We start from the raw sequence: 26,784 nt of genomic DNA, 5'->3' as shown, positions 1-26,784 counted from the left end.
TACCTTTCCTTGTTAAGAAGTCCCAAAATTTTTAATCAACAGCTTCTAGTGTTAGTTTTCCTGTACTGTCTGCCCTGTCTGTGGAACCAATCATTTAGTTTCCCCTCATCCAGGGTAGTGTTGTGAATTCCCCTCACCTAACTTTCTATCTACAATTGAAGGTCCTACATTTTTCAATTATTCACCTTGGAAAGTACTCCCCCTTTTACAAGGTCTGTTTCTGTCAGTTTTCTCCTTGCAGGCTTTTTAGACAGGACCTCACCAATTTTGTCAGATCTCTCCTTTAAAAAAGGGGGCACTGTCATTGGGTCTGCTTTTAGGCAGGAAGTATTTTCTTAATACAAGAGCCTATTCAGGTGCTATTCTAGCTCATGATCTTGGGTGGTGACCACTTACATTATTCATTACATGAACTTAGAGGACCCTTACTAATGTTCAGGAGTAAATTCTAGTTTTCATGTTTCTTTTAAGTCTTTAATAGCATAAGAATGATGTTTATTTCTCTGTTATTATTTCACCGGCTGACACGGGACCCCGATCCAGAAACCAGAAAAAGGATTTTGACAAAGGAAAAATCTATTTCTGGAGAGGGGCCGTGTCACCCGTGACCCACCCTGTTTTCATTCTCTCCTCCCTTGATAAACTTCATTCTAGTGAGGTGGGTGCTAACATGGAATGCGGCTAGTGTTGCCTTGTATACAGTCCGCGAGTAGTGCATGGGCTTGTATCGGCACCTCTCTCGTTGGGACTTTTGACATTGGGAATCTCTATAGGATAAGGTTCCATGTTTTTGTAGTTCACCCTTTTCCATACACGACTCCATCTAGTGGAGCTCGCTCTGGGGGTAGTAACTCCAGCATTTCATTTAGCTTTCTCTGGTATCTAGCAACGGAATTACCTAGAAATAAGTGCTGAATGGACTATTTCACCGGGTGACACGGGACCCCGATCCAGAAATAGATTTTTCCTTTGTCAAAATCCTTTTTTGTTTCAAAATAAAGAATGGTGGTCTTAATAGAGTACAACATATTTGATAATGGGCTGACTAGCTACAAATTTTCTAGGATGATATTCTTTCACTTCTAGGAAAAAATTAACACCCATCAAAGCTATAAAATCCATTCTTTCATACTCATTCAATTTAAGCTTCACACACTGATGCACCTTGCACAAAATTAGAGAAGGAAGATTAACCTCAACGTAACAAAATCTTCAGTATCTACAAGAACAAGAATTAGCATAAAGAATTTCAATATAAATATATAAAGCAATATTTTACTAAAAACACAAGTAATTAAGCAGAAAAGACTAAAGTAGACAGGAGTCATGTGGGTGAGATGACACTAGTAGTGTTTATATAGGTTAATAATTTTCCTAAAATAACTTCTAGTACGGCAATGCTTTGTAATCCACGTAAATACTGTATATTAGAAGAGTACTACTGCTGGCCTGATGCCCTCTTTAACAATGGTCACACGGAGCTTATGCACCAAACAATCCTGGCATTTATTGGTGGTTACTCTTAAAAGCTGGTCAAATCCAATTCTGCTCAGCTACACTGATCACAAGGTACTGTTGACGGTATTGGCCTCATTGCTGAGCAGTCACTCTTCAAACTAGATTTTTAAGCTGTGTTGGAAGTTCTGTAATGCCATTTTTTTTTTTATCAAATCAGAGGCATCAACCTTGCTATCTTTTTCCAAGCTTAGGATTGGAGAATGCGAAAAAATCCTCATGGCCCAGTTAGTGCCAAATATTTCCATGGCAACATGAAAATACTCCAACTGTGGGCAAAAAAATTATGCAACTATAATAGAATTCTCGTACCATTCTGAAACAGAATCTACAGACACCTGCATTTGATCACAATACAGAGATGCCTTACAGACTGACTTTTAAAACTTAAGTCGTATAAATATAAACCCAATTTATAAAAGTTCATTATTAACCTTAAAACGTGAACCTAAAAAACAAGCACATATTACAACAATTCCTTTAAATCACCATTACTCTGAAAGCTAGTAACATACATTAATTATTCTCCTGTCAGTACACTTTTCTGAATGGCAAATTACTTGAAAAAAAGAGCTAGTGTAACATGCTTAAAAATCACACTTACAATGGGTACACAGCTTCTTGTGTGCAGTGTAGTGGTCCTTCATAGTTAGGGTTGGGATTATGTAATAGGGGATGCAGTCTGCTAACTTGAACTTTGCATGAACGGATGCTGAATGAGCCCCACAGGTTCTGTTACCAACAATGTTACCACAGCAGCTACTACAACCTCTATAACTGCTGAGGCATAAACCATCACCTCTCTCTCGTAAACCTGAAACATGAAATTTTACTGCAAAATCTACAATATCTGTCTTATTTTGGTGTCCACTAGAAGGCATTTTTAGTTTATGCTGGATAATTGGTAATGTTCCTCCATTAAGTAAATGAGGTTGGGGTAGCTCTAGCCCCACTGATTACAGACCATTTTCTATAATTCCCAAATTATCTAAAAGTTTTTGAACATCTGTTCCCAAAATACCTAAAAAGTCTACATTGAAAGTAACTATCTATTCCTAGTGTACAGTTTGGCATTTGCAAGAGCCTGGGTGCTACTGAATATCAGTTTTATACTGAATCATTAGTCTGGTCATGAAGTTCGAATGACTGATCTTGACTTTTCTACTGAGTCTTGACCAAGTTATTCATGAGACCCTATATTTTCAAACTTGGACAGACTGGGGTTGTTAGATCATTTCTATTATTAATGTTATATTTTAACTAATCAACTGCAAGGGTAATTGTTGATGAGCACTATAATGACTCCATAAATGTATCCTCTTTGCAATGATCCTATCTTCCAGTATACGGATGTGGTTACTGATCTCTTATGACTTCAACTAAAGTTAGTGCTTGGTACTAACACTAGGGATAAGTTAAGCGAATACAACTCAAGTATAATTTTCAGTAAGTCTGGGATAATGGTTTCCAGGCCTACCCAGATCTTTTCATTGACAGTGTTGCTGACTATATATAAATCCAATAAATCTATTTATCATTCTTGACTATAAAGTCACTTTTGAGAAACTTTCCCTATCTAGCTCTTCTTCAATTGTACAAAATATTATATACTGAAGTGAAAGCCTATCAAAGATTTTTGGAACAAAAGAAAATGTTTTATTCATTTTTATTCTTCATTTGTCCTGAATACTGTTTTCCCTGTTTTCATAATTCTAAATCATCCTTTGTATTCAGATCCTCTCAGATTATACAATCCCCATGTATTACTGTACTGGGTATGCAGTTATTTCTAAGTCTTCTGCGAGGTTCAGTGCCACAGATTTCTTAAGTTTATTTCTGTTGTGATCAAGTTGTGGAAGATCTTCCTAATCTTAGAGCTGAATTGCTGCAACTTCAAAGTTCAAACTCAATGAAAATACTTTTTGTTGAGCAGGCTGATATGAATGTCATGGTTTTATGTTGCTAAGTATCTTATTACTGCATTTTACTGATATTTACCTTATCTGTTTTTTTGTTTGTTTATTTCTCTTTATAGAATACTCTTTTATCTCTCAATTTTCATTTCTGTACTGGATTACCTTAGGTTTTGTGGCATTCAACTTTTTCCTCTACAGTTGCAACTTGGCTGATAATTAATATGAAGTTTTCATAATAAAACTAATATTGTAATACCCACCTGAACACATGAATGCACCCTTAATCCCACTAGCCTGAACAACTCTCAATTACCAATCCCACAAGTGGGAATTTTAACAGCACCATTACCAACGCTGCAGGTAAATCTTGTCACTTGAGCTACCATAACAAGCCGGTTGGCAATGCTGACACAGGTGTATGCCAACAGGCCCCTTCGTCAATTGCTTTATTCAGGTCCAAAATTGATGTGGGGAAAGGAGGGTGGAATCATTCAAGTGTTCAGGTAAGTATTATAATATAGTTTTATTATAAAACTTCATATTGCAATACACTTCCTGAACACCTGAATTTGCCGGTTAACAACATTTAGAGGAGGAGGATCAGTTCTATTGCAGGCCTTTGACACCACAGAGACTGTAGCTCACAATCTGCTCTGCATAAGATATCCATTGACCATACATTCACCATATCAATCAATGCTTTCAGTGAAGAGACATGTTGGAGTACTTTGATCGACAGTCAGGTCAGTACTGTTGGTCATCGACCTCCATGTGACTCTTCAGAACCTCTCTTGTATGGAGGAGAAATGAAATAGTGCAGAGTTGCTGTCTCTCTGGGAGAATCATCTAAGTTTCGGCACACCCCTATTAACAACCACAGAGATGGCAGCTCACCGATCTGCTCTGCATAGGATATCTATTTAGTTATACTGTACACTCACCATATCAATCGCTGCTTTTGGTGAAGAGACATACTGGAGAGTACTGATCGCCAGTCAGGTCGTACTGTCTTGGTCCATCGACCTCCCCATGTGGTTCTTCAAACCTCTCATGTCTGGAGAGTACAATGAACCTCCATGTGACTATTCAAGAGCCTCTCATGTATGGAGGAATGAAGCAGTGTGCAAAACACTGACCCTCTGCCATCTGGAGTTGCGGATAAGGCCCAACAACCAACAAGCGGGAAGTATCTCAACACCGACAAAGAGCCTAGCCTACTAAAGCACCCCAGGGACTCTAGTAGGAAACTATCAAAGATTAAGATACTTGAATCATACTAAACCTAAGTTCATGTGATTATACTATCACTGCTGCCTATGACTCTAAAGACTAAAGGAACTCCTATACCTGCTTAACCTAAGAACCTCCACTTTATCACTGTTGCCTATGATTCTAAAGACTAAAGGAACTCCTCTATCTGTAACCCTAAGAACCTCCACTAAGTGAATACACCTCAGCTAAATGAACACACCTAGATAACAGACTTAGCACTTTACACATGGACTAAGAATAAACCTCCCACCTCTGCACTAAAAATGAATACCATCTCAGCTAAATGAACACACCCTAGATAGTACACTTCACAGCTACTGCGTGGACTAAGAGAAAATAACCTCTGATAGAATTGGTGTGAACGTCTCTTCAGTAAAGTAAACATAAAGGAAGTAAACACTGAGACAGATTTCCAAGTAGCTGCCTCAGAATAGAAGACACTGAATAATTCCTTAGAAAGGAAGATGAAGTGGACATACTCAGAATACTGTCATTTCGGGAAATACAGAGCTGAAGATGACGAAGAAGAACCCTGAAAGCCTGAAATCACCTCCTCAGAAAGTAACTAATTGCATTCTTTGACAGCCGGACGGGAAGGATTCTGCGGAGACAAGAAGTTTCTGGCGGAAGCTTGGCGCGGTTCTCAACCTTTGATAAATAGACTTTAATGCTCACACGGACATGAAGACATCTCCGCTGGATGCGCGGTAATGAATACTTGCAGATTAAGAATCTTAAACAAGCGAAGGCAGAGGTTAACCTCCGATTATGTCTTCAGCACAAATTCGGAAGAAAGACAAATCTGCTCATTTTCTCACATAGGAACCCAACCTAGCAACTGCCTGAAGCTTGCCCAACCCTCTGGCTGTAGCTAAAGCCATGAAATGCAACTTCTTAGTCAGTTGTCTTAGCGTTATAGTTCAATGGGTTCAAAAAGGCAGAGACGCGAGAAAAAAATTTGAAGTACTTCAACAAATCCCATGGAGGGCCAGTCGGCAAGACAGGGCGTTCAATCTTAAAAGAACATAATAAATTATCGATTATCTTACTACTAGAGATTTCGGAAAGGTGGAAACTAAATGTACTGCTAAGCGTCGAGCAGTGAGTCAACAATCGCCGAATACGAAGGCCCAGACTTTCCAAGGAATAAAAGAAAATCAGCTATTTTGGCTATGGAAGGTCTAGATATGGAATGACCTTCCTTGCGACACCAACCTCTGTACCTTGTCAGCTGAACCTGGTAAAGGCTTACAGGTTAATTCTCAAGCTGAGAAAGCTGACTAGCCCCCAGCTTTAGAGTCTGGACTGTCTAATTGCCCTCTCCACTGTCACCCTGCAACTAGGTTCAGCACGCGAGGGTTTGGATGATAATGGTGAGATCGCGGTCATCTGAGAAGATCTTTTGAATGGGTAGGGACATCAGAACTTCTGTAAGGAGCTCTAGGAGTTCCGGAAACCAAGCGCATTGGGGCCAGCAAGGAGCTATTAGAGTCATAGATGTCTTGACACTCCCGCAATTTCCTTATTACTGTACCTGATGAATGAGACCGGATGGAGGAAAGCATACACCTGCATGCGATTCCAATTTGTAACATTGCATCGGTGCCTATCGACCTGGGGTCCACCATCGGTGAGAAATAAACCGGCGGTGAGAAATAAACCGGAAGACAATGGTTTAATCACGTCGCTAATAAGTCCACAGTTGCTGGCCACCTCCAGAGAACCTGACATATTACTTCCTGAGCCTAACAAACCAGCCAGTACGTTGAGACTCCCCAATACGAATTGGGGAAGAGACACTTTTCATTCTTCACACCCTCTCAGGACTCTCTGTGCCATAGCCTTGAGTTCTGTTGATCTTGTCCCCACCCTCCCCCCGAGTTCTTCAGATACGACACGGCAGTTATGCTGTCGCTAAAAACAGCCAGTACTCTGTTACGCACTAGGAATGAAAACAACTGAGGGCTTCATTTACAGCCCTGATTTCCCTAAGATTTACTGACTCCTCTCATTCCCGACCGCCCCAGAGGCCTGAAGCCTGGGTTTCCTCCAAGGTTGTTCCCCAGATGAACGTCGGGAAGAGGGGAGCCAAAAGACCTTGCCGGTGTCAGATGCACTTCTGACCACCACAGACGATCCAACAGGCAAGAATCGCTCCAGACTATAACTACATTCTCGTTTCGGAATTCCCAGTGATTCCTGAGACATACCTAAAGAAAATGCATCCAGAGACGAGACCCTGGAATTAAAAGAGAGAGAGAGACCTTCTCCATTAAGAGGCTTCTTCAAGCTGGTATGGCCATTCCCTGTTGGACAGGAACACCTCTACCTGCTGAAGGACCAACTGGATCCTCTCCAGGGTTGGAATAGGTTATAGATTCGATAAGAATTCCCTGGCCCTTACTAGCTCCTCTAGAGAGGAGGCAAGGATCAAACAATCGTCTAGATACCTCAACATTCTGTACCCTCAATGATGCATAATTGCTGACACCGGAGACAAGAGTTAGAAGCAACAAAGGTGTTCTAAGCAATCCCTCTTATGAACGTCCGGATACTGTGGGGGAAGATGACCAAGATAGAAATTTCGACTTTTCTGCTCCAAACGTCTTAGACAATGCCAAAGCATTTGCCCGGTGTGCCAGACCCTTCAAGACAAACTTATTAGGCTGTCACACAGCCACAGATCCGAGGGGACATAGCTGTCACTCTTTGAGAACCCCATTACAGTAAACCTGACAGCATCCAGAGAGGGAGAGAGGGTGCAAGAGCCTCAGTCTGATTGCGCAACACATCCTCCAAAGCACCTGCTTCCCTAAGAGAAGTCCCTACGAGCCGAGATGATGCCAGAGACCTAGACAGGATTGCCTCAACAGATTTATTGAATGGCAACCTGACACCTACCGAAGGGTTACCTTGAACTGTGTAAACTGTCTTACGCAGAGAGAGAAGAGAAGAGTCCTGTCTATTAGAAGCCACTACCGACACTAAACCACCGTCCGCCTCCTCCAAAGCCTGTCTAACCTGATCGAACCAAACCAGCCAACACGAAAAAGAAGCAGGAGCTGGCTTAGTGGCATAAAAGGCCTCAAAAAAGACTGATTTGACAAATGCGGGAGGTCCGGAGCTCTTGCTTGAGGGTACGAAGAAGTAACATACTCAAGCATGCATCTGTAATTGTTACTGCTGGCGAAAGGACATTCTAAGTCCACCGGAATCTCCTGCACCTCCGGATAAGAATACTGTTCCACAATGTCCGAACAGTCTAAGGCCAACAAAGGAGGAGGAACTGAACCAAGCCTGGACAACCATGAAGAGTCCGCAAGCTGACCACCCTAACCAGAATGCTGAACACCCACACTTAATCGGGTACCCGGAGCTGAATCCGTAGTTGAATCCGCCATGAAGAGAGAGAAAGCTAAACCGAGAAACCTGGAGTCGATTCCCCATTGTTACCAAGGGGAAGATGAGTGAGAGAGTAGCCGAACCACATTGCTAAACCCTGGGGGAGGATGCGCAAATGAAATCGCTTGCAGAAGAAGAAGAAGAAGGAGGGAGAATGAAGAGGTAGAAGCTACCCTCGGAGTTTCCGCCGCGGAAAATGCTGGCGATGAAAGCCACGGACCACTCGAAGAAGGTACTGCAAGCCCTGCCAAAACCGCGGAGTGCAAACCCGAACTGGAAGCGACAGGCAAACCCTGTGAAATACCTGATACTAACGGAACAGCTGCTTGAAGCGGAAGCAAGGGGTTGCGCATACCCGAAGGGATGGAGCATGAAACGCCTGAGGCCAAATTCTGCCAAAACTGCATTTTCACCTGTCCAAAAGCTCCTCCTAACGGAGAAGATTGTACTGAGGAAGGAAAGGTGGGAGACAGAGGAATAGCAGATGCATAAAAAAAAGTTACCTGAGAAGAGGAAAGCCAAAAGTCAAAGGAGGGAAAATGGAAATGCAGAAGCCGCAGGAAAGACCGGAGTAAAAGAAGAAGAGGCCGAAGAGGAGACTGAAAAAGGAGCAACAGAGAATGTGGGAGCAGGAGATGAAGCAACAGATAACCCAGAGGAAACCTTACAGACGAAGGGACAGAAAGTACACTGAATCCGTCCCCCCCTCGATAATCCTGAAACATATCCGACATGAATTCTGGGCGCTCCTGTCACATACTCTCTAATGTTAGAGAAACCATTCAAAAAACCAACCTCTCACCAAAGGTCTGTACCCATTTGAAAGACCCAGCAAATCCACCTTACATTCCGCCACATCCAACTGCAGATCCCGCAAACCACTTTTTAGAAGCCGAAAGGACACACAAAAATCCACCTTACTAAATGGAGGAGTAGAAAACACAGAGAATGGGGAAACCATAGCAGAAGATTCAGAAACACTCGGAAGTGAGTTAGAAGCTAGAGCAGAAGGATTCTGCACCACCAGGACTAAAACACTGACTTGAGACTTTGAGCCAGATCGAAAAGAAGCGACGAAGGCAAAACTTTTGCCGGAGCACAAAAACCACTCGAACCTGAAACCAGAACCCGTCCAGGAGAACGACTCTGCACCCTTAATACCCTCTCCTCACTACCTAACCCAAACCTATCATCCTTTATCACACCTAGATCTTGATCTTGACTAACATTATCAACATTAATTTATCAATACTACAAGGGGGTTGGGGTGAGGTGTCCTTCTCTACCTTCTCCGCACCGAGGGGGCCGGCAGAAACTACCCACTCGAAGGCTTGCAGTTCTACCATTAAACCTCAGCACCCGTTAGGGCTGGTTCTGGAACAGGCAGGGGAGCTGAAAAGGAAGAAGGATCAGACATCCTAACAACACTACTATCCCTATCTGAGAAATGTTGAAAAGACTAACTACTAAATTTTCCATACTACTTGCAATCCTATCCTCTATCTGTCTGACTACCTCTGAACTCACTAAATCCATCAACTGATCTGTAGCAGAAGCCTGAGATACTTGAGGCAATGAGGAATCTGACCAATGTTTGCTGCCCTTACTAGCCAAAGACTTGCGATGACGATTGTAATCCTCCATCTCTTGTGCCTTCCAATGGGAACATCATCGCAATGAGTCTAGACATCATACTTAACCTTCCTACATACCTGACATAATGTCTATCATGTCTCAAGGTACTCATCCTTCTCTTGCAGGAAGAAGAAGCGATGACCGCCAGCATCCACAGTCGTAGGGGCAGTTGAGGTAGATGTCGAAGCCGATGGCGCAGTAGTAGAAGGTGAAAGAGTCCATGATGACCGACGAGACCGGGAACCGGCGAGTCCAAATCCAAAAGACGTTCCACATCGTAGATATCCAGAAAATTCAGGAGAAAACCATTAAATATACAATCCAGGTCTTCACCAGAAGTCCAAAATACAAAGAGAAGTCGGGCAATAGGATTAAAACCTCGCACTGCAGAAGGAAACAACCTTCCAGCAGCGCAAACAAAAAGCAATTGACGAAAGTGGGCGTGTCAGCACACACCTGTGTCAGCGTTGCCAACTGTTTGTTATGGTAGCTCAAGTGACAAGATTTTACCTGCAGCGTTGGTAACGCTGGCTGTTAAAATTCCCACTTGTGGGATTGGTAATTGAGAGTTGTTCAGGCCAGTGGGATTAAGGGCGAATTCAGGTGTTCAGGGAGTGTATTGCAATAATAATAATAATAATAATAAAAATTTTTATTAATAATAATAAATGGGTGCTGTGGCAGAGTAGTTTAGCTCATCGATGGACTGGTTAAGCAACATTTGGGCTGGTCAGTCGTTGAATGGATGACCGCTCTCCTCGGCATTGATTCCTTGGGGAAGGATCTTTACGATAATTTCCTCAGTCTACTCAGCTGTAAATGAGTACCTATTCTCAGTGGGGTAGGGTCCAGCTATGGGTTAAATAGCAAACTCAGCTATGATGGAAAGAAATGAAAGCACAAATGACAACGACATAAATGGAATCTCAGGCAAACAGAGGAGCTTCGTCTGGCAGCCAGGTATACAACCCAATCGACGGGGAGGACAGTCAGGTACAGGTACTTGGAGGTCGTCATCCAGCAACTGACGATCACAACGACAGTAACCAGCAACCAGAGACTGGAGCTACAGAGGCAAACCAGAAGAAATGGACAAGAGAAGGAAATATGGGGTGCTACATCAGAAGCAACCCTACATAAAGAGGTTACAGAAGAAGACTGGTCAACATCTGGAATGAGAGAAATAACACCCCTCAAACAGAACAGAGTGGCAGACCAAGTAAGGAATATAAAGAAAACCCAGCAACGAAGGACAAGAAGACGAACTAAGAGACAATGACAGAAAACGACAGGAATGGGGAGCTACCAAACAACGACACACGAGGAAACACCAAAGGTGTAACAGAGGTTTCAGAATGGGTGGAAAAGATCTAACAATGGATAAAGCCAGATACAGAAAGAACAAAGATCCCCTCCATGAAAGCCTACATCAAAAAAGAAACTAAGGGAAAAAACAAGTGAAGTTAATGAAACAATGAGACCATCCACACCACCAGTATCACAGAAGCAAATAACCTGGCATATGCAGGAGCAAGACTAGTAGTAGAGCTCATGGGGATACTGTACAAACACCAACACCACCATCACAACCAACCCAACAGAAACCAAAACAGTGACCGCCTTGGAAAAGGTGCCTGGAAAAACAAATCATGGCGATGAGATCTGACTTGAGTAAACTGAAAGAGATGGCAGAATAGATGCTAAGAAGCAAGAAAACACAAGAGGAACTGAATGAGAAATACAAAGTACAGGAGAAGGGACTAAATAATACAATAGAAGATATAAAACAGAGGCTTAAAGCCAAAGCACACAAGATCCAACAGATCTAACAGTACATGAACAGGAATAAAGGATACCAACAGAACAAACTCTTTGGAACCAACCAGAAAAGACTATACAACCAACTAAGAGGGGAAGACAACCACCAGGAGTATACCTTAGTTTTACCAGACCACTGAGCTGATTAACAGCTTTCCTAGGGCTGGCCCAAAGGATTAGACTTAAAACTAAGAACCAATTGGTTACCAAACTCTTATTGTGGAATCTGAACCAGAAGAAATGAATTTCTATCACCAGAAATAAATTCCTCTAACTCTTCGTCAGCCAGCTGGGGAATCGAACTCCAGCCTAGTGAGTGCCAGTCCACAGCTCTACCGACTCACCCAACAAAACAACCACCAGGAAATTCCTGAAGCCAAACCAAGTAAGAGACTCTGGGAAAACATATGGAGCAATCTGGTATCACACAACAAACATGCAACATGGCTCCAGGAAATCAAGGCAGAAGAAATGGGGAGAATAAAACAAAGATTCACTGAGTTCACAACAGACAGAGTCAGACACCAACTAAAGAAAATGCCCAACTGGAAAGCCCCAGGTCCTGATGAAGTCCATGGATACTGGCTCAAAAACTTCAAGGCCCTACACCCACAAATAGCAGAACAACTCCAGCATTGTATCACAAACCACCATGCACCCAAATGAATGACCACAAGGAGAACATCCTTAGTACAGGAAGACAAGATCAAGGGAAATATAGCAAGTAACTACAAGCCTATCACCTGCCTATCGATAATGTGGAAGTTACCAACAGGTGTCGTCAGTGAAAGGCTATACAATTATCTAAAGGATACAAACACCATCCCCCACCAACAGAAAGGCTGCAGAGGGAAGTGTAGGGGCACGAAAGACTAGCTCCTAATAGAAAAAATTGTAATGACGAATAGTAAGAGATGGAGAACCAACCTAAGCATGGCATGGATTGACTACAAGAAAGCCTTTGACATGATACCGCACACGTGGCTAATAGAATGCCAAAAAACGTATGGAGCAGAGGAAAACACCATCAGCTTCCTTAAAAATACAATGCAAAACTGGAATACAGTACTTATAAGCTCTGGGATAAGACTAACAGAGGTTAACATCAGGAGAAGGATCTTTCAAGGTGACTCACTGTCCCCACTACTCTTCGTAGTGGCCATGATTCCCATGACAAAAGTAGTGCAGAAGATGGATGCTGGGTACCAACTCAAGAAAGGAGGCAACATAATTAACCATCTGATGTTCATGGACGACATCAAGCTGTATGGTAAAAGCATCAAGGAAATAGATACCCTAATCCAGACTGTAAGGATTGTACCTGGGGACAACAGGATGGAGTTTGGAATAGAAAAATGCACCTTGGTCACCATACAACATGCAAAGTAACAAGGACTGAAGGGATAAAGCTACCAGATGGGAATAACATCAAACACATAGATGAGACAGGATACAAATGCCTGGGAAGAATAGAAGGAGAGGATATAAAACACCAAGAGATGAAGGACACGATCAGGAAAGAATATATGCAGAGACTTAAGGTGATACTCAAGTCAAAACTCAATGCTGGAAACATGACGAAAGCCATAAACACATGGGCAGTACCAGTAATCAGATACAGCGCAGGAGTAGTGGAGTGGATGAAGGCTGAACTCCGCAGCATAGACCAGAAAACTTGAAAACACATGACTATACACAAAGCACTACACCCAAGAATAAATACAAACAGACTATACATAAAACAAAGGGGGGGGGGCTACTAAGCACAGAGGACTGCATCAACATTGAGAGCAGAGCACTGGGGCAATAGGCTATCTGAAAACCAGTGAAGACGAGTGGCTAAAGAGTGCATTGGAAGAAAGACAGATAAAAGTAGACGAAGACCCAGAAATATACAGAGACGGGAGAATGAAAAACAAAACAAAGGAATGGCACAACAGAACAAAGGAATGGCACAACAAACCAATGCATGGACAGTACATCAGACAGACAAAAGAATTGGCCAGTGGTGAAACATGGCAATAACTACAGAGGGGAGAACTCAAGAAGGAAGCAGAAGGAATACTAACAGCAGCGTAAGATCAGGCCCTAAGAACCAGATATGTCCAAAGAACAATAGATGGAAATAACATCTCACCCATATGAAGGAAGTGCAGTATGAAAGACGAGACCATAAACCACATAGCAAGCAAATGTTTGGCGCTTGCACAGAACCAGTACAAAAAGAGGCATGATTCAGTAGCAAAAGCCCTCCACTGGAGCCTGTGCAAGAAACACCAGCTAGCTTGCAGTAATATGTGGTACGAACACCAACCTGAGGGAGTGATAGAAAACGATCAGGCAAAGATCCTCCAGGACTATGGTATCAGAACACATAGGGTGATACGTGCCAATAGACCAGATGTGACGTTAACAAAATAAAGAAGAAAGGATCACTCATTGATGTAACAATACCATGGGACACCAGAGTAGATGAGAAAGAAAGACAAAAAACTGATAAGTATCAAGACCTGAAATTTGAAATAAGGAGGATATGGAATATGCCAGTGAAAATTGTCCCATAATCATAGGAACACTAGGCACGATCCCAAGATCCCTGAAAAGGAATCTGGAAAAACTAGAGGCTGAAGTAGCTCCAGGAACCCCACACTATAAAAACCACCCAGTCGAATAGGATGACTATGATAGACAAAAAAAAAAAAATAAAATAAAATAAAATAATAATAATAATAATAATAATAATAATAATAATAATAATAATAATACAAAATAGTGATTTATGGTGATTTACACAAGGCTAAATTATTACTTGCTGTGCTGGGACAATGATGCAACATACTACAAAATTAACATCCAGTTAAACCATTTTAATAAAAAAAAAAAAAATTTCATGTGCTAAGTGTCCTTACTAATCAGTTGGCTCAGTATTGCTATAGCTAATGGCTTTTCATTTAAAGATCTAAAAAGGAATGGCAGCCCAATGCAGAATTTGATAATAAATTACAAGTCTAATGAGCATCCAAATCTTCCCAAAATATCCAGACTTAGAGCTATTAAAACACTGTTGGAATATAAAACATATCTAAAATCTTTATACAGCATAAAGCAAGAAAACTAAATCCTGAGCCTGTGAATAGCAAACTTCCTTCAAAGATTTGGAAATACTATTACAAGAACAAATATGGATGATGTATAAGTTTGGGCAGATTTTAAAAGCAGCAACATAATTATTAATTTTTTTTTTTACAACAGACATGATTATTTGAACATAAACACATAACCATGTAGTATTGCCATATTCATGATCACAGTATTACTACAAACAGAGGATACTAACCATCACTAAATATCTACCCAAACCTGGTTTTAATCTCAACCTGATACAAGCATGTTAACTTTGCTTAGTCCAAATTCTATTTAAGGGCATACAATTTTTGTCTGTCACCTCAATCTTAAGTATAAAGAATAGATAAAAACAAACCATATTAACATACGTTCGTCTCATTGCTGCAGCATCAATACATCCCAAGTGAAATGTAAGAGGAAGTAATCCCATGAAGCCAAGATACAATTTATCATAGAACTCTGGCTTGTCATTACATTCAACACAGGCACTTGATTCGTTCCGACGCAGTCCACGTTCACATGCCCCACAAGCTGACCATGACCCATTCTCAAGCTCTGTGCGTCCACAATAATGACCTGGACAGTGGGATAAAGTTTTCACAACCCCTGTGGAGAAAAAATCATGAGTTACATAAAATAAATTTGCATTAATTTATAATTTAGTACAAAAACAGCAACTAAAAACACATTAACTCCATATCATAAATCTGGATAGATCATTTTCAGTCTTACTGTAATTCTATAATCTTCAAAATGTACGTTTTTTTAATAAAGCACAAACTGCCCTGACTTTCATTTTTTTTTTACTTTGGTCCATTCACACCTACAACAAATCAGAAGTAAAACGTAAAGTTGTAAATAATAAATTTTCACATGTAATACAGTATCACATATACTATATTGCTTAAATAAGAGCTCAAGCATATGGTACAGTATCCCCTCAAATATTCATACTTCTTGTATCCACACCTCACCAATGACCGCACCTTTTCCAGGGAGAACATGTTTAGTCTAACTGTGATAAGTGTCCTGTGCTCTGCAAACTGTTACAGGTTGTGTGCTTTGGAAGCTGTTGACTTCTTTGGTGTTCCCTATGCTCTACAATGGTCATGTTTTTGAAGTGTGCTCATTTTTGTGGTGACAGCACCACTAACTGCCAGGCAGCAGAAACCTGTCTTGCCCCTGGCCAAGATAAATAATTAATTAATTACTGGGAGATATCTGGCATCACAACTACTAAGGTCACTGACACCAAGAAGATGAAGATTCTTGACCTCCTTGATTCTGGGTGGACTAGGTCAAAGATGACTGCAGAGGAAGGAGTCCCAACAACAACCTTGTGGGACATCATGCACTCACACATGCAAGAAGTTGGAAAAGTACACCAGCTATGTTGTTGTTGGTATTGTTTTAAAATATGCTGGCTTTATTATCATGAAGTACAAGTTAGAGAAAAATGACATTTTTATCATAAAATAAAGTTTTAAAAATACTTACCCAGTAATTAAATAGCTGTTAGTTTCACTTATTCGGCAGCTAAAATTTAGAAATTCACGGGTCACGCTAGTTTGTTTTGGGGTAGGTGACTTGCCCCACCCACTTTTGGGGGAAAGAGAGGAGCAACTAGCAAAGAGCTTCAATTTGTTTATGCCCTTGTGTCCATGTGAGGGGAGGAGGGAGGGCTCCGATCATGTAATTACTGGGTAAGTATATTATTATAAGAACCCAGAATTCTTGCACAGCGCGCCTCCCCCCGCCCCCCACCTAATTTACCCTTTTTGTTGATTGAGAACCGCATGGCCGATCGTATTATCAACATTCCGATCAGTCCCTTTTTACCTGGAACAGATATTGAGATGACACAGATAACAGGGGCCAGGAGGATATTTTATGCCACTCCCTTTTAAGAGGATTAGCCCAACTAATCCTCCTAAGACAGCCTTCCTAAAGGCAAATTAAGCTGCCTGAATTGTCTTACCTCCGCAGGGAATCCGGGGAAGAGGTTGAACACCTGGGCAGTGATTCATCCTTTTTGCACATGGCCTAGCCTGGCCGCGTGCCTTAAAAGGGAGAGAAGCAGTTAGCTAGTTAGTTAGTCTTGTGAGGAGTCGTAAGGGACAGTCCTCCACGCGGGCGAGGGGTAACAGTGCTGAGAAGATTTTCTTTCCCCGTCCGACTCCCGACTCCAGTCTCCAGTCATCCTCGAGAGAACCGCCATACGTGTGATATTCCCTCGTCCTTATTTCGTCAGAGACCAGCTTCCCCTAAGAGGGACCCATTCACAGTGGACTCATCTTGGCCTGTGCCCTACCTTTAATCAAGACTCCCTTGGAAGCATCCCCAGGCGTTGCAAGCCCTTTATCAATTTACTTATCCATTTTCCCTTCAAATGCTTGCTTTTGTAAATATAATTCTTTAATTTAGCCCAAGTGTTTACGTAACATTTCCTTATGAAGTAGAGCCTTCAGCTCCTAAATTCTCCCCTTTTTCTTATTTTTTTTACGATTTCCCTTTACGCAAGTCAGAACTCCAAGGACAATTAAATAAAGTTTCCGTTGCCGGCATGTAAAATACCATAAACCCAGGCAAATACGTAAAAATATATAAAACTTTATTTTATCATAAAAATGTCATTTTTATATAAGTAACTTACCCATTGATAGGAGGAATTTGTGGACACCTCGACCCCAAAACATTAAGCATGGTAATGAATTTGAGAATAGGAAAAATTGCTAACATAAAAACAGCCTGAGGCGCCTAATCAGTGGGTATCTTAAGCAATGGAGTAAATCTGATGGCTAGCAAAGAATATAAGTCGGCCCCACCAGAACAATGCCATAAAACAACCAGAATAAAACTGTGCCTACACATCACCAAAAAGTAAAAAAATCACTATCCAACCATTTAAAAGGAACTGGAGGGTACTCCAAGCACATAGTACTCCCAAACTCCTAAGACTCAACACCCTTTGCAAGGTGAAGAGATAAAAGGAAGGAATATTGCTTCCTACATTTCCATTTCAACACCATGCCAGCCACGGAAAACGGACCACAGACACTGCAATCATTATAAATCGCTTCAACATCACGCAGATAATGGGAGTGAATACCGTCTTACATTTCCAAAAGTCGACTGTAAGATCGCTGAGAATGCCGAGGTGGCAACTGCCCTTATCTCATGGGCTTTACTTTACATACAAGCAGGAAGAACTTCTTTCCCAATAAAAGAATGAACCTCTGATACGAGATCCCTGAGGAAGATAGCCAGGGCATTCTTAGACAGAGGTCGTGAGGGATCTTTAACTGAACATCAAGGACTGTTCGAAGATCCACGAAAATCTTTCGTTTTATGTAGGTAATATTATGAGTTCTAACTGACAGAGAGACTTCTCTGTATCTGGACCAATAAGTCAGTTAAAACTTTTATCACAAAAGAGTGGGGCCAGGGTTTAGACGGCATTTCATTCTTTTCCATGAATCCCAAGGAAAAGGAACACACTGCATTTCCTTGAGAAAAGCCCACTTTCTTGTCTAAGGCATGAATTTCACTAGTTCTTTTCACAGTCGCAAAGCAACTAGGAAAGGGTCTTTCTTGTTAGATCTCTTACGGAGATAGACTACATGGGTTCAAGCAAGACCAGATAGCCATCTGCGTACAATATCAAGGTTCCAAGAAACCAAGGAGTTGTCTTTTGCTAGTGGTATCAAAAGACTTAATCAGGTCTGACAAATCTTGGTTGGAAGATAAGTCTGTTCCTCTGTGTCGGAAGATGGAATTTAGCATTGCTCTATAATGGTCTTTCATAGTGGAAGTGGAAAGACTTCCAACTGTTTTCAGACATAGCTGAAAATCTGCTATCTCTGCTATAGAGTTTGAGTAGAGAGACATTTGTCTCCGACACCAAGACTCTAAAGATAGCCCATTTTGCTTGGTAGACTTTGTTTGAAGAGAGTCTCCTGCATTTGGCAATAGGCTCTGAAGCGTGCTTTGAAAAACCTTCCTTTCGGAGTAATCTACAGACAGTTTGTAGCCTGTCAGGGCCAGAGTAGACAGGTTTCGATGAAAACGCCTGAAGTGTGGTTGTCTGAGTAGCCTACTTTTGAGGTAACAGCCTCGGATAATCTGACAAGAGTTCAAGGAGGTCTGGCCAAAATGGAGCTATCAGAATTAATGAGGCATTTTGATGAGACTGAAATTTTTTCAAAACTTCTCACCATACTGGATGGAGAAAAAGTGTACAGTTCCTTCTTCGACCAGTCCTGTAGCATGGCATCTGTTGCCCATGCTAGAGGATCCAGGACTGGTGAACAAAACAACAGGAGACGATGGTTTCTGGATGTAGCAAAGAGCTCTAGTACTGGTTTCCCCACAACTTCCAGAGATCCAGACATACCAAAGGATCTAGAGTCCACTCCTTGGGGAGGACTTGTTTCTGTCGGCTCAGTTTGTCCGCCAGGATATTGGATTTTGAATTTCCTTGGATAAAGCGAGTCACTACTTGAGTGTCATTTTGATTCATACACAGGAGGAGGTCCCTAAGCTGTCTGATATAGGAGAATGAGTGAGTCCCTCCTGCTTTTTTTTTATGTATGACAGAGCAGTCATGCTGACTGAATGGACTGCAACTGTCCTGCTGCATACTTCCGGGGCAAAGAATTGAAGGCCTAGGTGGACCACTTTCAATTCTTTGACATTTATATGCCATGATCTCTGCTCCCTTGACCACGTTCCAGAGACTTCTTTGATCCATAGAAGAGCTCCCCAACCTAGATCTGATGCATCTGAGAAGAATTCTAGGCTGGGGTTCAGAGGGAGAGACATCTCTTCCTCATGTCTTCTTTCACAGTTCCACCACTGCAGGTCCTCCTTTATTTCTGGAGTCACTGGAAACTCGAACGTGTCAGAAGCTTCTTCCTGTTCCAGCTGAGGTTTAGAAAGTACTGTAGAGGCCTCATATTTAGCCATGCCTAGGGATACCAACTGCTCCATGGAAGACAAGATGCCTAACAGGCTCACCCATCTGTTGGCCAAGCATTCAAGAGAGTCAGGACTTCATTTACCTTCTTCAGGCAGGACTCTATTCTCTTCAGGACTGGGAAAACCTGAAAATCTGAGAGCTATCTTCATCCCTAAATATTGAATCTCCTGAGGAGTCAACTGAGATTTCTTCACAATGATGAGAAGGCCTAGGTCTTGGGCCAGTAGAAGAGTTTTCCGAAGGTCCTCCATACACTGTTCTCTCAACTGGGACCTCAGAAGACAATCATCAGTAAAGGGAAATTTTATTCCCATCAGATGTAGCCCCTTGTGATGGGAGCAAGAACTCTGGTGAAAACCTGGGGGGCCGTCAAAAGGCCAAAGCATCGTGAGCCCAAAACTGGAATATCTTGCCTTCAAAACAAACCTCAGGCACTTCCTCGAGTCCAAGTGTATGGGATGTGGAAGTCGAGTCCTCCATGTCTATGATGCCATCCATTCTCCCTGGCGAATGGATGTTAGTACGTCTGGTTTGTTTCCATTCTGAATTTTGTCTTTTGTACAAAAACATTCAGGGCACTGACATCTAATACTCGACAGGCCTCCAGCCTCCTGAGGACTTTGGAACTACAAACGGTCAGTTGTAGAATCCTAGAGAAGAAATATCCTTTACCGCTTCTATAGCCTCTTTTCTGTTGGGGGACGAGACTTCCTTGATAGGGATACAAACCTCTCTGTAACAGGTGTGCTGACTAAAGGAGGCTTCTGCATGAAGGGTATTTGGTAACTTTCTTTCAGGACATCTATTATCCAGAGTTCTGCCCTTTCTTCTCCCAATGCTCCCAGAAGAGCAGGAGTCTGGCTCCCACACATGTACAGAGGACACTGTGTTCACTTTCTAGTGGAAGATCTAGAGGAGGACTTTTTAATGGAGCGTGGTATGAGCTGAACACTAGGTCTTGATCTGTAGTTTGCTTTTGTCTGCCACTCTGAAAGGGATGCAACTACAAAGGGTTAGATAATCCGGAGCTGAAGGCAGTCGACTCCTTCAGGTGCCTAGAGGATTGCGAGAGGAGATCTTGGGTGCTCTTTTTCTGCAAGTCGGAGGCTATACCAAGAGCTGTGTCTTGAGAAAAGATGCATGCAGTACAATAGAGAAAAAGGAGGGCTGACTTCTGTGATGTAAATGAGCACCAAAGCTCCCCTTCTTTCAGATGCCCATAGTATACAGGTGTGCCAGCTCTTGGGAGCTATCCCTGATGCCTTTGTTGATGCAAGAAAGAACTCCCAGCCAGTCATTCGAGAAATCCTGAGGTAATACAATACCATGCAGTCCTTGATCTTACAAGCCAGAGCACCTACTGAATATTCCAAGAAGCTCATAACCTCGAAGATTTTAAATAAATTCTTGAGAAGGTGAGCTAGCTCTGTAAAGGAGAACATTATCTTTGCAGAAGAAAAAGCAGATCTCACGGACAGAATCTATTAACCTGGAGAAGTCCTCCTGAGAGGAGCTTAAATTCCCAGGGAAGGAGCTTCCCCTATGGCATAAAAATGATATCTCCCTCAGGAAAGCCTAGGAGGAGGAAAGCTGAAGGCAGCTCTACTTTGATTTTCTTTTCTCTGAGCCACCCTTCACTTCACTTAAAGCTTTCTTCGCCAAGGAAAAGAGTACCAATTTAGAACCTTGAAGAGCCAGAAATCTGTGACTCCATCAAGAAAGCGGACGCTGGAGAGGATGGTGTAGCTGGCGAAAACATGCTAGGGAAGGTGGCAAGCAGAAACCGTAATAAGGAGGCATAAGCAGTAGGGTGTCCTGTTCCACCGCCTCTTCTTCTTCGTCAGATGAAATGGGTGATAGCAATAGGTCTGTCACTGTCGGAGAAGTTGAAAGTGCCTTCTTAAGAAGATTTAAAATACTATCCAACTTATCTTGGATAAGATTCGAGACAGGTGTTGGCACTTGGGTGCCATAAGTGGGAGCCTGCAGATGACACAATTGTACATAGGAAGGCTCTGGTTGTTGCAGTGCAGGAAGAAGCAAAGATGAAGTGCCTTGAACAGTCGAAGTCTGACGTGCGGTGCCAATGTTTTCTCCACATTAACAGGTAAAACCAGTGGCACAGAAATCATAGACGATTTAACAGGTTCGGACACAGATTGGTGCTCGGGTACCAGAAGAATACTTGGTGCCAGGGCTCACTCTCGAATGGATGCTCTTGCGTTACTGTGCAATGGGAGCCACTGGACACTCAGATACTGATAGGCACTCAATGCTACTGACGCTCGACTTCCATAGGAGGCTCCGAGACTGCGGGGAGTATGGCGCTAGATGGCGCTTCTTAGTAGAAAAGCACTACGAGAAGCTTGGCGCTTTGGCCGAGAGGAGATCATCTGAAGAGAGGTTATCCAAAAGAGAAATGCTCAGGCTATCCCAATGACTATCTGAGGGTGCTTGGAATCTTCAAGTTTCTTACATGGCACTGGAGGATGTGACACTTCTACCAAGACACTGGAGGATGTGACACTTCTACAAGCACACTGGAGGTGTGACACTTCTACCACACACCTTTTCAAAGGACAAGACTTGTCCAAGAAGCACCATTGGCACCTGGGACTTGACTCTTCACGGCTCGTTGATAAACTATGCATGCCCACAGAGACCTTTCCAACAGCCTTTGGTTAAAACCTGGGATACTTCAACAGGTTGAGCCAAGGGGCGACTGCTCGTGGGCAGACCCCCACTGACCTCCCTTAGGCTTCCAGTCTGACTCCTCCCAGGTTTTGGGGAGAGTGTCAAGGACCTTTGCATAGGAGAACTGGTGGGCCACGCAGCCACCTCCTCAACTTGCATTGCACTAACACTGGGTGCTACAGGGTGCTCTGAATCACTATTCTTGTCCATATGGACCTTCACAGAAGATGCCAACTGCGCAATAGATTCCAAAATTAACTTGAATCTTTTGTTGACTCAAGGCTGGACATGGGGTTGGGTTCAGAAATGTGAGAGCCGGGTAATGGAGAGGGTTGAACAATTAGAGGGGTTGGAACGGGGGGACACTGGAAACCACAGGAATATTAGATTCAGATCTGGCAATCGCTGATTCCTGACTAGCTAAAGATTTACTTTTCGCTCTAGCAGTCATCTTTCTCTTTTGTCCCTAGCCAATTTACGTAAATGAAATTCTAAGGTCTTCCATTTCTTCAAGTCCCAGTCTGCACACTCTTGACATCTTAAATCAACAGAGCATGTCTGCCCTCTACAATCTACACACATGGTATGTGAATCGTATGATTCTTTCGTCAGTCTCGTACCACAGCCCTTCCTGCAATATATACCTAAGGCCAGATACACTTGAGTCAGACATAATGATTCAAGAAAAAGGTCCAATTCAGGAAAAACATCGTAATCAGTTAATTAGGTTCACAATAGAACACCTAATCCTAGCTAAATATGCCGAAAGGCTACCAAAAGAATACTTCACCAACTGCTGAAGACAAATAACCGGAAAACTGGAGAATTCCAAAATAAGAGCTGCTGCCAACAACTGAACTTCAGTCATCAGCCGGCAGAAACAAATTAAAGCTCTTTGCTACTTGTTCCTCTCTTTCCCCCAAAAGTGGGCAGGGCAAGTCACCTACCCCAAAACAAACTAGCACAACCCACTTGAATTTCAAAATTTTTAATTATCGAATAAGTGAAACTAATAGGTATGTAATTACTCAGTAAGTTACTCATATAAAATTATTAGCCAGGGATCAACCACTATGAATGACATCTGGCTTTGTGAGGTTAAAATGTTTTACAATTTTTGGGTACTGTATTATGCAGAGTAAGGAGATAAGGATATACAGTGTTGCTTGGGAGGGTCCAGGGGTGAAGTCCATCCCCATGCCAGGTCTAAGGATGGCACCCTAAGTAAGTTAGGTTAGGAAGGTGGGTCTGCTTGGATCAGGACACAGCATTTTTGGAGAGGTTAGGATTTCTCATGCCTACTCTATCTCCTATTCTGCATCCACTCCCAATTTTCACTAAAACATTACAGGTTTTTCTACAGTAAGGATCAGGATTGCAAACAGGCTTTCTGAGATTATATTAATTTTTCACAATAAAGTAAGAATAGAATACAATACAATACAGAATTTGGGCCAAAAGGCCAGCGCGGGACATAGGCCATTCAGCTGAAACAAAAATAGACAGTAAAAAGGTTTGAAAGGTGCAACAGGAGGAAAAGCCCGCCCCAGTTGCACTGAATCAATTGTTAGGAGAGGGTGGAAAGTAAGACGGAGGAAAAAGAATATGAATGGACGTGCAGTAAAAGGAATAAGAGGGGTTGCAGCTAGGGGCCGAAGGGGCGCTGCAAAGAACCTAAGTAAAAGACTACAGTGTGCGACGAGGTGCACTTAAAGCACTAACTCCCTACAGAGTGTAATAGTAAGAAAAATGATCCAATCTTGGAAAGCTAACATTTTGCACTGCATTTGCCATCACACACGTACTGTGCTAACAAAGGGTAGCCTAATTATAATAGTTATTTGTACACTTGTGGTTTATTATTTACCACCTTGCAATTCCAATATATACACCTAAGTAATAAGTACAGCATGAGTAAAATGCATTACAATACGCTACAAAGAAAAAAAAGATGCATGTTGCAGTTTTACTGCGTGATTGTTTTAGTAGAACAGAACTAAGCATCCTACAGGAAATTGTACACAATGTACAGTATGGTACAAACCACTGGCTTTCGATACAACAGTAGCCTAGGCCTATATCATATGTAGGCCAACAGTAGCCTACAATACAGAAAACAAAACCAACAGATAATGTAAACAACAGGGTAGTCTAGTAAATAAGTCAATATGCTAAATCAAAGAATTATAAACTACCTTCAACTGTATTTAAACTGGTTTAAAGTAACCAACACCAAAGCTACCTATGCTACTTTGGATGGCTTGCCCAGGGCCAAACCGAAGAGCTTTGCTGCAAATGTCTAGCCTAAGCTATGGCTTAGAAGTTTAGTCCAGCCCTTACCCTTCTCATATGAAAACCGCTTCTTCTCCTTGAACGCTTGGACAACGGCTACACAAACCACACATAATAATAAAAATGTCACTGACAAGGGCCTATGACCCATTACCATCGTAGGTTTATAACAAAGCCTGAAAAACTTAAATGAAAGTACGACAAGTCTGTGGCAACTCTTTTCTTACGGATTGCTGCCCGTGTTTACACTTTTCGGGGGTGAGTGATTGATTCTCATGTTTATGAATTGTCCTTTTCTTACGATCAACCCTTCCATCTCACCTCTCCTTCTGTCACACACAATTTCCTTTGAATTCGTGGATATTCTGATATTGTAATGATATTACTTTGATAAATTCAAAATTAAATTTTTTATAAATTCTAAATTAAATCCTGAGTGCCTGAAATTAAAGTGATTTATGTTCCCTATCCCCGAATGCAATAGAGCCCTTCAGTGAGAAATTAAAGAAATATCTATTCGAAAATAGTTATGATGTGGAAGAACGCTGAGTTTGAATGATTAATAAGTTGTTACTGACGGATTAACTGGGGCTGTCTCATGTGCCAAATGATGGGGCCGAAATGAGGGCCTCAGACAGAAAATCCTTGAAGATAACGAGACAACATTGCAATCAATGTCTGTTCAAATGTGTTATTAATCTTGTGTGTGTGTGTGTGTGTGTTTTTTTACGAGAGGCTGCTTTCTCTCTTTTGTTTTCGTTCGTAGTAAATAGGCCAAGCAGTTGTTTCTGATATTAAATATCACTTGAGCTTTCTTTCATTTCATTTTGTTTTTCTTCGACAATATGTCTAAGTTTTCTCTTTTTGCTAATGGAAAATGTTTATCTCATCATTATGACTATTTATAGTTATATTTTGCTTACAGTAGACCTCTTATCTGATCCCAGTCTACCGAAGGCGCCTTGTGGGACTCACATTTATTTTTTCATATATGTAGAAAAATGCAGATATATTTGAAGAATCGTGCAGTGTACGTACGCTATAGTAAACGTTAAACACAAAACCTCGTATTACACTCAGAAAATATGAAAATTTCCAGTTTTGAGGCTGCATATTTAGAGGCTTTAAAACCAACATTAGAGGTGCATCTTGGCTCAGAAAACTTGAATTCATCTGTAACTATTACCACAATTCGTTGGCTGTATTCTATTATGTGAAGCATGTTCATTAAATACCTGATAGCTTCATAAGTCATAACACTCATTTTTAATCATTATTCTAGCTTTGATAGTCAGCCAGCGGAACTCAAGTAATATAGAGGTAATCCCATCCCATAGGGACCACGCCATTTATTAATCTTGCCTCTCTATCCAATAACTTTTCATTTCTCAAGTTGTATCTTGGGTAGGTTATGACAGGAAGAGCTTAACATATCATTCATCGAGATCATTTTCAACAAAAACAAGATTCTTGAGATGATATCTAGTGACACTTGCAACATTATCTATATGAACTCTGAGACAAATTATAGTCTAGTATGATAACTAATTCATAGACTTTATTAGTAATCATGAAGAAATTACTATTAATAGGCTATTCACCCGAACGTCTTCAACATCTTCAACTTACTTCTCTTCCCTACCAGCTTAAATTAAGGTTTAGTTTTTTTCAGTTTACCTGTTTTTAGTGTCATACATTCCTTAACACTGGTAAGAAAAAATTCAGTTTCTATCCTCGATGCTAATGTTGCAAAATAAAATTGGGTTACATCCGACAGTAGCTTGAACTTTACACCATGTCTTTGTAGTACACACATTCGACAATCCAGCTATATGTATATATATATATATATATATATATATATATATATATATATATATATATATATATATATATATATATATATATATATATATATAATAAGACTGGACCTAGCACACCTGTAGTACTCACCTCTAAAATATCAATATGGATGTTCAATCGGTACAGATCACTTTTGGCCATGCAAGAAGTCTTCCAAAGCTTCATCAATTACTCTAAGCCAAGGGATCATAAATCTTATAGTAATTCACGCACAACTGAGCCATAAGCCGCAAGAAGATATCATTAAATCAAGGCAGCAAAGCTGCCTTGTCA

General features: G+C 41.6%; 1 pseudogene; it reads right to left on the bottom strand.

Moving 5' to 3' along the window:
• Window positions 1–2,115: 2,115 nt before the first annotated feature.
• LOC136836739 (JNK1/MAPK8-associated membrane protein-like) lies at window positions 2,116–25,052 on the bottom strand (annotated as a pseudogene).
• Window positions 25,053–26,784: the final 1,732 nt, after the last annotated feature.

Source organism: Macrobrachium rosenbergii, chromosome 56 (assembly GCF_040412425.1).
Source record: "Macrobrachium rosenbergii isolate ZJJX-2024 chromosome 56, ASM4041242v1, whole genome shotgun sequence".
Taxonomy (NCBI): Eukaryota; Metazoa; Arthropoda; class Malacostraca; order Decapoda; family Palaemonidae; genus Macrobrachium; species Macrobrachium rosenbergii.
This window is presented reverse-complemented; position numbering and strand designations above follow the sequence as displayed.